Genomic DNA, 8,793 nt, shown 5'->3' with positions numbered 1-8,793 from the left:
GACCGAGGCAGACGATTATTGCCCTGATGTTAATATTCATAGTTTCATAGTTGTTTCATAGTTGGTAGGGTCGGAAGGGACTTGAGCAGATCATCAAGTCTGACCCCTTGCCATGGCAGGAAAGAGTACTGGGGTTAAACGACCCTGGTGAGGTGTTCATCCAGCCTCCTCTTAAAGACCCTAAAGGGTAGGAGCCTGCACCACTTCTCTTGGAAGTTAGTTCCAGTTCCTAGCCTCCCTGACCATGAAATAGCGCCTCCTGATAGCTAGCCTAAATCTACCCTCTGCCAGCTTGTGACCATTATTTCTAGTCACTCCTGGTCGTGCTCGGGGAAACAGGGACTCCCCCATGCCTGCTGGTCCTGCCCTTCTGAAATCCGGCCTTCTGAAGTCCAGGGCTGCTGCCTTGCTGCAGACCTTTGCCACCTTGCGTTGGATGGTGAATTCCAGCAGGCGATGATCACTATCGCCCAGGTGGTCGAGCACCCGCAGACCGCTCACTAGGTCATCACCCGTAGCCGGGACCAGATCCAACAAGGCATCTCCACTGGTAGGGCTGTGCACCTCCTGGGTTAGATGGAGGTCCTGTATCTTGGCTAGGAACCTATGTGAGCGGTCAGACCTGGCTGACTACTCTTCCCAGCAGATGTCTGGAAAGTTCAGGTCACCCATGATGACCACGTCCTTTAACCTAACTACCTCCATGAGCTGACTTAAGAATTCCTGGTCTAGCTCTTCCCCTTGGTTGGGTGGTCTGTAGTAGATCCCCACCGTTGTCTCTTTCCCCTTGACTGCCTTGTATTCAAACCCAGAGCACTTCAGTGTGCCCCTCCTCTGACCCAGTGCCACTTGTTGAGGATGTCACTTGACATAAAGCACCACACTCCCACCTCTCCTCCCTGTCCTATCCCTCCTGTACAGCCTATAGCCCTTGATATTCACTGCCCAGTCGTGGGTTGGGTCCCACCACATTTCGATGAGCCCCACTATGTCTGGGTCGGTGTTAGCTAGCAGGAGGGTGAGTTCCTCCTGCTTGTTCCCCATACTATGAGCATTAGTGTAGAGGCATTTGAGGCCTCCTGAAGATACATGCACTGGCCCCCTAATCTCAGTACTACCCAGACCCCTGTTGCTTACCTGGGTATTTGTTCTGCTAGTCGTCAGTCTAGGCTGGGCTGTTCTTGTGGGTGACACTTGGTTTATTTGTCCAAGGCTTCCTCCGCCCTCATCTCCCTCTTCCCCCAACAAGCCTAGTTTAAAGCCCACTGGAGGAGATCAGCCAACCTAGAAGAGAACACATGCTTACCTTCAAGTTGTTTTAAAACATATTGACATTTTTAAAGTTGTTTTGTAAGTTACCTCCCAGTAATCCAGGCTTGGAGATAAAATTATCAATTTCTGTTCAAACATTTTCATCTACCAAAATAAACTGCAGCTCTTCAGGCACTTGTACACGTGACAATTGTCACAATGTACACATAATGAAAATGTCATTTGCGTGGCTTAAAGGCATCACATATTACACGTACACCAGTTCTGGGGGTTTTAGATGAGTTTGCATCATTGCAAACTAAACTACATCTGGATGTAGTTTATTGTAAGCTAAGCATTGCAAACTAAACTACATCACTGCTTCTGCTTTCAACAGGTGCCCACTGAAGGCTTAAGTGGCAAGGGACCCAATCCTTTTTTTTTTTTTCAGCAGAGCCTGCCTGCCTGCCTCTCCTGCAGCTGAGAGGCAAGCTGCTGGTGGGCCAAGTGGCCCCTGAGCTGCAGGAGGCCCTGGTCCTTCCCACCATGGCAGTGGTGCCCCCCAGGGCTGCCCGGGTGGGCTGCTAGTGGGCCAGGTGCTGCCGCAGCTCCGAAGCACCACCCAGCCTGATTCAACTTACCCAAGACTACCCACTGGAAGCCTGTCTCAGGCTCTGTCTCTGACAAAAAAAAAAAGGGATCAGGCCCCTCACTGTAACGTGATGGAAAAATTAAAATTGTGGGTTTCAATTAAAAACCCACTGTTTCAATTTAGAGGCCATAAAATAAAACCCTGAGTATTAAATCCCCATCACATGTACAATTGTCCTTCTTGTTTAGGGGTGTACTTGGTAGCTGTGTTGGTAGTACACCACTGAAACATGGAAGATGCCGAATTTTAGCAGATTTTGGATTTTAAACGTCATTGCAGAACAGCAAGGAAGTTTTTTTTTACCTCCCTGCCTGCCATCTGGCACCTCCAGGGAAGGAATTCTACCTGATCAACACATCAAAAAGCTATCTGACACAGCTCAGAAAGACAGTTTCATGGACCCAGAGTGACAGCCTTCTAACTTCAGTGCCCTCTGTGCAAAAACAAAGTTTATTTTCCACCTATGGGGACTTTTTACCATCTTGCACCATCTACACTTTTCCCAGAGCCTGACTTAGGGACTTTGATCCCGAAAGTTTGCAGAAAAGGACAATTTTCTTCCCATTTTCCAGATGGTCTAATAAAAGGTATAATTTTGGAACAAAGAGTTCTAGTTTTTTGTATATCTTCCTGTTTAGAAAATGCATAGATCATAGAACTGGGCTAAAGTAAGGGTTCTGTTCTGTCTGCATTAACAGCAAGTTGATAACTGGTATTTCTTTCTCTCCCCCCAGCTCCTCCCTCAGCAAGAAAAAACTAGCAGGATTTCTCCTAGCTCCTGGTGCAGTGTAGAAGAATAGATTCATTTTCTTGTACTGATGAGCAGAGTATAAATGGATACAGGACTAAAAAGCAAAATGCAAGTTTAGATTGCAATGCTGCCAATATTTAGGCATTTTAAGAAGCTTACACAGGTAAGTAATCCCACTGACCTCCTTGTTAGTAAGAGTGAATACTCAGTTTATTTGCCCCATCACAGTCTGAACTTTAATGGGAATCAAAAAAGATGAAAAAACCAAGGAACACCAAGTAATTTAGAGATCTGTTAGACTTTGTTCTGCAATGTTCTCTGTTGTAGTTGGTCCTTGTGCTCTTCTGTTCAGTTCAAGTGACAACATGAATTCATATTTTTCTTCTTCTGATTTGCTGGGAACAATAGCCTGTTGCCCTGTAAATATTTAATACAATCCGCCGAAGACTTCCTTAGACTTTTTTTTTACTTGGTACCCAGTAGCAATGTGCTATTTGTGAAATGCGATTTTGAACTTTGTTGGATGGTGAAAGTGACATTCATATTTTCCATATTTGTTTAAGAGTTGTTTCAGGACACAAAGGGCACGTCTACATGAGGTGCCATGTCTCTTCGTTATGGTGACATAGCATTGGCAAGCATGAAATGTGATGCCGCTGCTACTGCACAGTAGCAACGAGCACGGAAACAACCTGTGAAGCGTCAGAACCTGTGCAGCATCAGCACATGTAGATGTACCCAAAGTGTAATAGACTTAGGCTACCCATAAATATTTTTGAGTCATGTATTTCTTTATTGGATATTAAGGTAATAATATTTATGAATGTGGCATTTCAGATCAAACTTTTTATTTCAATTAAGTGTTTTGAACTGGTTGTATTAAAATATTGGCAATATAGTAGAATATAAAGTATATAAATAACTGCAGTTTCTATTACAACTACATTGTGGATGCATCTACATGATGCTCTATGGCAATGTTGTTACTGCACTTGTGCTTTAATATTTCCTTTTGGCTATTCCTTTAATACTTCCAAAAGGAAGTACTAAAACACAGAGCAGTAACTGCCCTTTCTGCATTGTGATCATGGCGCACAGTTAGTTTTCGCTGCTACTTTGCCATAATGGCACACTAAAATGAGGGAGCGCACCATTATGGTGAAGTAGCTGCTGGTCATGTGTTCACCCATATCACCCTACATTGCCATAGCATCATTACAGCAACATAGGGTGACGTGTAGACATGCCCTATATTCAACAGAGTATGACCAGTATAATTGACCTGTGAGTTTAAAAGTTATTAGAATAAATTTGTGCTTGTTTATGTAAAATCTTTACATTAGAATTATTACAAAAATATATCAGGCCAGAATGTATAAGTAGTAGCATAATTGCATGGGAGTATATTGAAAAAGTCAAAACATAAGGGTATAATCTTAGAAGATTATCTGTAGCCTTTTATTAGAGTGGTAGCTCCCTGCTTCTCTCCTATTCTGTTCATAATCTTATTTCCAGTAATCATGTTCTGATTTTGTGAGAGCACTTTCTTCATGACTACCATCTTAGGAAATTCCCTATCACTTAGGTCATTTTTATTACTGTGATTGGTTTCCTTATCACTATATTTGACCAAAGTTATTTAATTTTGCCTGGTGTAAAGTGTGTTTTTGAGATATACTGTGGAAAGTGCTACTTATTTGCTAGTAGTAAGCTGTATCATCTAGAGCAGTTTTATCCTACTAGGCACACTTTGTCATTAATTGATAATTCTTTTCTACCTGTTTGTGCCTATGTCTGTAGTGATGTTCTTAACCCATTAGCTCTTACTAAAACTTGTACATTAAATTCCCCCATTTTACTGTTCAATGCTAAACCTTCAGATTCCCAGTCCTTGTCATGTTGTCATGTATTTGAAAATCTCATCAGATAATCTACTTTTGTGCCTTCTATGTTGAAAAGTATAATTTCTACTCCTTTCTCATTTTCAAAGTGGTAGGACTGCAAGGCCTTGGGGCTAACTTTAGTGCCAAGTCCTGGGATTTGGGATGAACTTTAGTGCCAAGTCCCTGCACCTGCCAAAAATTCCTTAATGCACATTATCTTGATAGGTATTAAATTTAGTCATGCTTAAGTGCACATGTAGATGCGCCCTGTGTGTAATAAAGCTGGCCTGCACCATCCTAAAGCAAACAACATTGAAAATGACGTACCACAGTGACATCATTATCGCCAGGGTAACTTCCAGAGTGCCTTTTTACATGCATTGTGTGAGGAGTTCTAGAATGGGGGTGTGGGCTGGTAGTAGGGAGAAATGGCAAGAAGTTCATTTGGGAACCAGGCTGAAGCCACAACAGATGTGTTTGCTTATGAACTCAAAGAGTGAGATTTAGTGTAGGAGTTATCAACAGCATTTCCCAGAATTCCTACACAAAACCCAGGCAGATAAAAGCTCTTTAAAGAAGGCCTAGTTTGAACAGCCAAAGGGCTGAGTAATGCCTAGAAACCCAATGTACTGGTGATGCAAGTCTATGTAAGAGAATATCTTCTACATCTAAACAGATAACATTAGGGTAAGGTTTGCATATGTTGCTTATCTGATATTTGTATGTGACAAATTTAGACTGTGTCTTTCTGTTGTACCCAATAAAATACTTAAACTGTTATGTGGGAGGACATTTGGACTGTGTCTTTCAGACTAGCTCTTCAGCTGTGCCCAGCTTCCTCTGATTGCAGCTGAGACAGACCACAGAGTTGCTAGTTGCAGCTGTGTCATTCAGGGGCTGGAATAATACTAGTCCTGGCCGTGATGTGCAGTAGAGTAGCACTATAATATTCCTAAAGTACTCAAACTAGTAACAACCCCTGTTGGCTGCCTGTCATCTGGGGACTGCCTAAGCACATATGTGATGTGGCCATCTTCCCCCTCCCCCGCATCTTGGCTATGGGTAAGAAGGTAGGGTGTATGAACCAGAAATAGGAGCCAAAGGTATTCCAGCTAGGAAGATCTGACGATTCTTGGTGCCATTGTGCCACTCAGGCTCCTTTGTACCCAGGGGACAGTCAGGTTCTGAACTGTTGACTCATGATGTTAGCCTTTACTGTTTATAAATGATGATATACATAAGTCTCTTATGACATGTTAGCCATGTAAGTTATCTGGAAATAAAAAGAGGAAAAGGATTGACATACCCTAATTGGACCTATCTTCTAAGAAAGAAGGAAGTCATAACATAAGCAGATGCTGGTTGCGACATATAATCAAACTTGCTTGTTACAGACAAATTCTGAACGGGGGGGAGGAGGGGATTCATGAAAATGTACAATTTTTTTTTCAAATGTGACTCAAATATATCTTTGCTTCTGTGTGGTGTAGAAACAAGTCTTGTAGTGTCTTTCGCTTTAGAAAATAGGTTTTCATTTCCCTGTTTTTGCTGAAGCCCTGAATGACTGAAGAACTACTGGAAGTGTTATCATAGAAGCATGAGCTATTGAGAGGGGGCTGGGGTTTTAGTCCAACTCTTTCAGACCTTCTATTTGGTTACTAATGCTCTAACACAAAATACTCGACAACCAGTGGGAGCAAAGCGCTTTCTTTAAGATTTCACATTGCTAACGCTTAAGTTGAACACTAAGGAAGTTCCCATTCCATTTCTCCACTCCTCTAAGAAGCTGTCCAGCAAATACAGGAAAGAGAATACCGTAAATTGAAAATCAAATAGAAAATGCCTTCCAGGTCATATTTTCTGCTCTACCACAAAGTCAAAAATATTTGCATGCCTCCTGATTCTGGGTAATGGGCCTCTGGTCTCTCAGTTCTAGTGAGGCAACACATAGCCATCCTTGGCAATCTTCCAAGACAGGGAGCCATATCAGGAATTGTTTTCTCTGGCTCTGGGCCAGAGATAACGATTCCTTGCACGCCTTTCCAACCCCAGGACCTGGAGGCAGAGTGTATGGGGGAGCATGCAGTGCTCCAGAGGGATGGTGAGGTCAAAACTGTCAAAGTGTCCATCTGTCTGTGGCTGAAGCATTCTGGTTCTGAAGGCCTTTGAAGCACAGCCACATTCAAAGCACTTCAAAAGTTACATCTGTCTGTGGCCTATATGTCACAGCCCTTATGCTATAATCATGTAAAGGTGATCTCCCCCTTTACTTCAGCTGATGGAGGGCTATCCTTCTGTAGTAGGAATATGTCGTATCTATTTGTACTGCTGAAATGAAGTTCAGAGTGGCAAGAATAGCCACTGAGTGACAACCATGAAGACGTATGTGTAGTACATTTGTTCCATTTCTGTTAAAATTTACTGGTCAGTAGCTTAACTGTAGTAATTTTGTACAGAATTGTCAATAATATTCAAAAGAAAAAACAGCTTGTTTCTTTCAGATGTTCTGTCTCCCTCTATTATGGGCTAGATTAGACTTCCTAACCATTTCTCTTCACAGCACTCTCACCTGTCAAAAATAATGGACAACCTTCCAGCTGAGGAGAAAGCAAATTCATGGATTTTTGTTTTCATCCCACAGGAAATAATCTACTCTGTGTTTGCAGTGTATATGGCTATCTCCCAACAATGCTGAGATCTATACTACTGAATCTCCGGCATTTCCAGGGAAGTTTAACCCTCAAAATATACATTGTTACCTTAATTACCTTCTGATTTCAGTGTGGTGCTCTTCAAATGAGGGAGATCAAAAGGAAGGATTTAATAAGGTAAATCCTTTTCCCTGAACACAACTTAAAACTAGTGAAGTGCAAATCGGGGTGGGCAACAGAGGGCAATAAGGAATGGTAACTTTTTGGCTGTTGTGTAGCTCCCCTACTCGGGGTGGACTAACCAATGTGTGAGTGCCTCAATTCCTGTACTGAATTTGGCCCCATGGATCTGAATGAATTTGGTAATCTTTTAGCTTTAGCACCAAACTGATGGTCAATAGACCTTTGGAAAAAATATTGTTTAGGAAGAATAATTTTTTTTATACAACCTCAGCTGCTCACTTAGCGCTAAATCATATTTTTGGGTTGTGTGGTCTGAAGGAGGGAGAAAGAAAGAAGCCTCCACATTTCACGTAGCACACACAAAAGCAGAACTGTTTTTAAATTGCTGCTCAGCTTACTGGAAAATGAGCCCATCAACAGAACTGGACTCTCAACTAGGGAGTCTGCTGAAACTTGTGAGCAGGTCTCAGTGATTATCTGTTCCCAGTGCGGCCTGGCAGTCTCAGGAGGAATTAGCCAAAACTTCCAAAAGTGACTAGTGATTCTGAGTGCCCAGCCTGACACATTTTAAGAAGCTCATTTTTCAGAAAATACTGAGACCCATCATCTGAAAATCAGATCCCTTTTAGGCATCTGAATTTAGATTCCCCATAATTAAGGAACCTCAAATCTCTATTCATTCTTTGAAAATCTTTGCATTGTGCTTTTATCACAGTCTAGGCCCAGAATGTCAAGTGCAAATCAGTTGGGAGGCCACATTCTCTGTCAACAGCCAGGGAGTTAGTGCTGCCACCACTACTGCTCACCCCAGTTACTGACTACTGCCAATTTTTGTTGACAGTGGCAATTGAAAATAGTAAAAATCTGACAGCAGCACCAGTGGAAGTGAGAAGGTACCTATCTCTGGTGGTGCCTAGTTTAACTTAGTAGGTGCATGCCATGCCAATGTGGTGGCTCTGGCAGCTAGGGGTGAAGGAAGAAGCCCCATGGGCCAGATGGCATGGCTCTTCAGGCCATATCTAGCATGTGGGCTGTAGGCTGAGCACCACTGGCTTAACCTACATAAATGGTTTTCTGTTATTTTTATTGCTTCTGTTTCTGGTCACCTTCAATTTTGCATTCTAATGCATTAGAATGAAGAAGGCCAATGTGGTGCCTATCTTCAAGACAGGGAGAAAAGTGGATCCGGCTAACTATAGGCCCATCAACCTGACCTCTATCCCAGGGAAGGTCTTAGAAAAGTTTATGAAAGAGGCCATCCTTAACAGACTGGCCAACACCAACATCCTGAGGGATAGCCAGCACGGGTTTTTTGCAGGTAGGTCTTGCTTGACCATTCTCATTTCCTTCTACGACCAGGTGACCTATCACCTGGACAAGGGAGAAGAGATTGATGTCATATATCTTGACTTCAAGAAAGCC

Source organism: Crocodylus porosus, unplaced genomic scaffold (genome assembly GCF_001723895.1).
Source record: "Crocodylus porosus isolate Cpor-Errol unplaced genomic scaffold, CroPor_comp1, whole genome shotgun sequence".
NCBI lineage: Eukaryota > Metazoa > Chordata > Crocodylia > Crocodylidae > Crocodylus > Crocodylus porosus.
The sequence above is the reverse complement of the archived record's forward strand: the minus strand, read 5'-3'. Positions refer to the sequence as shown.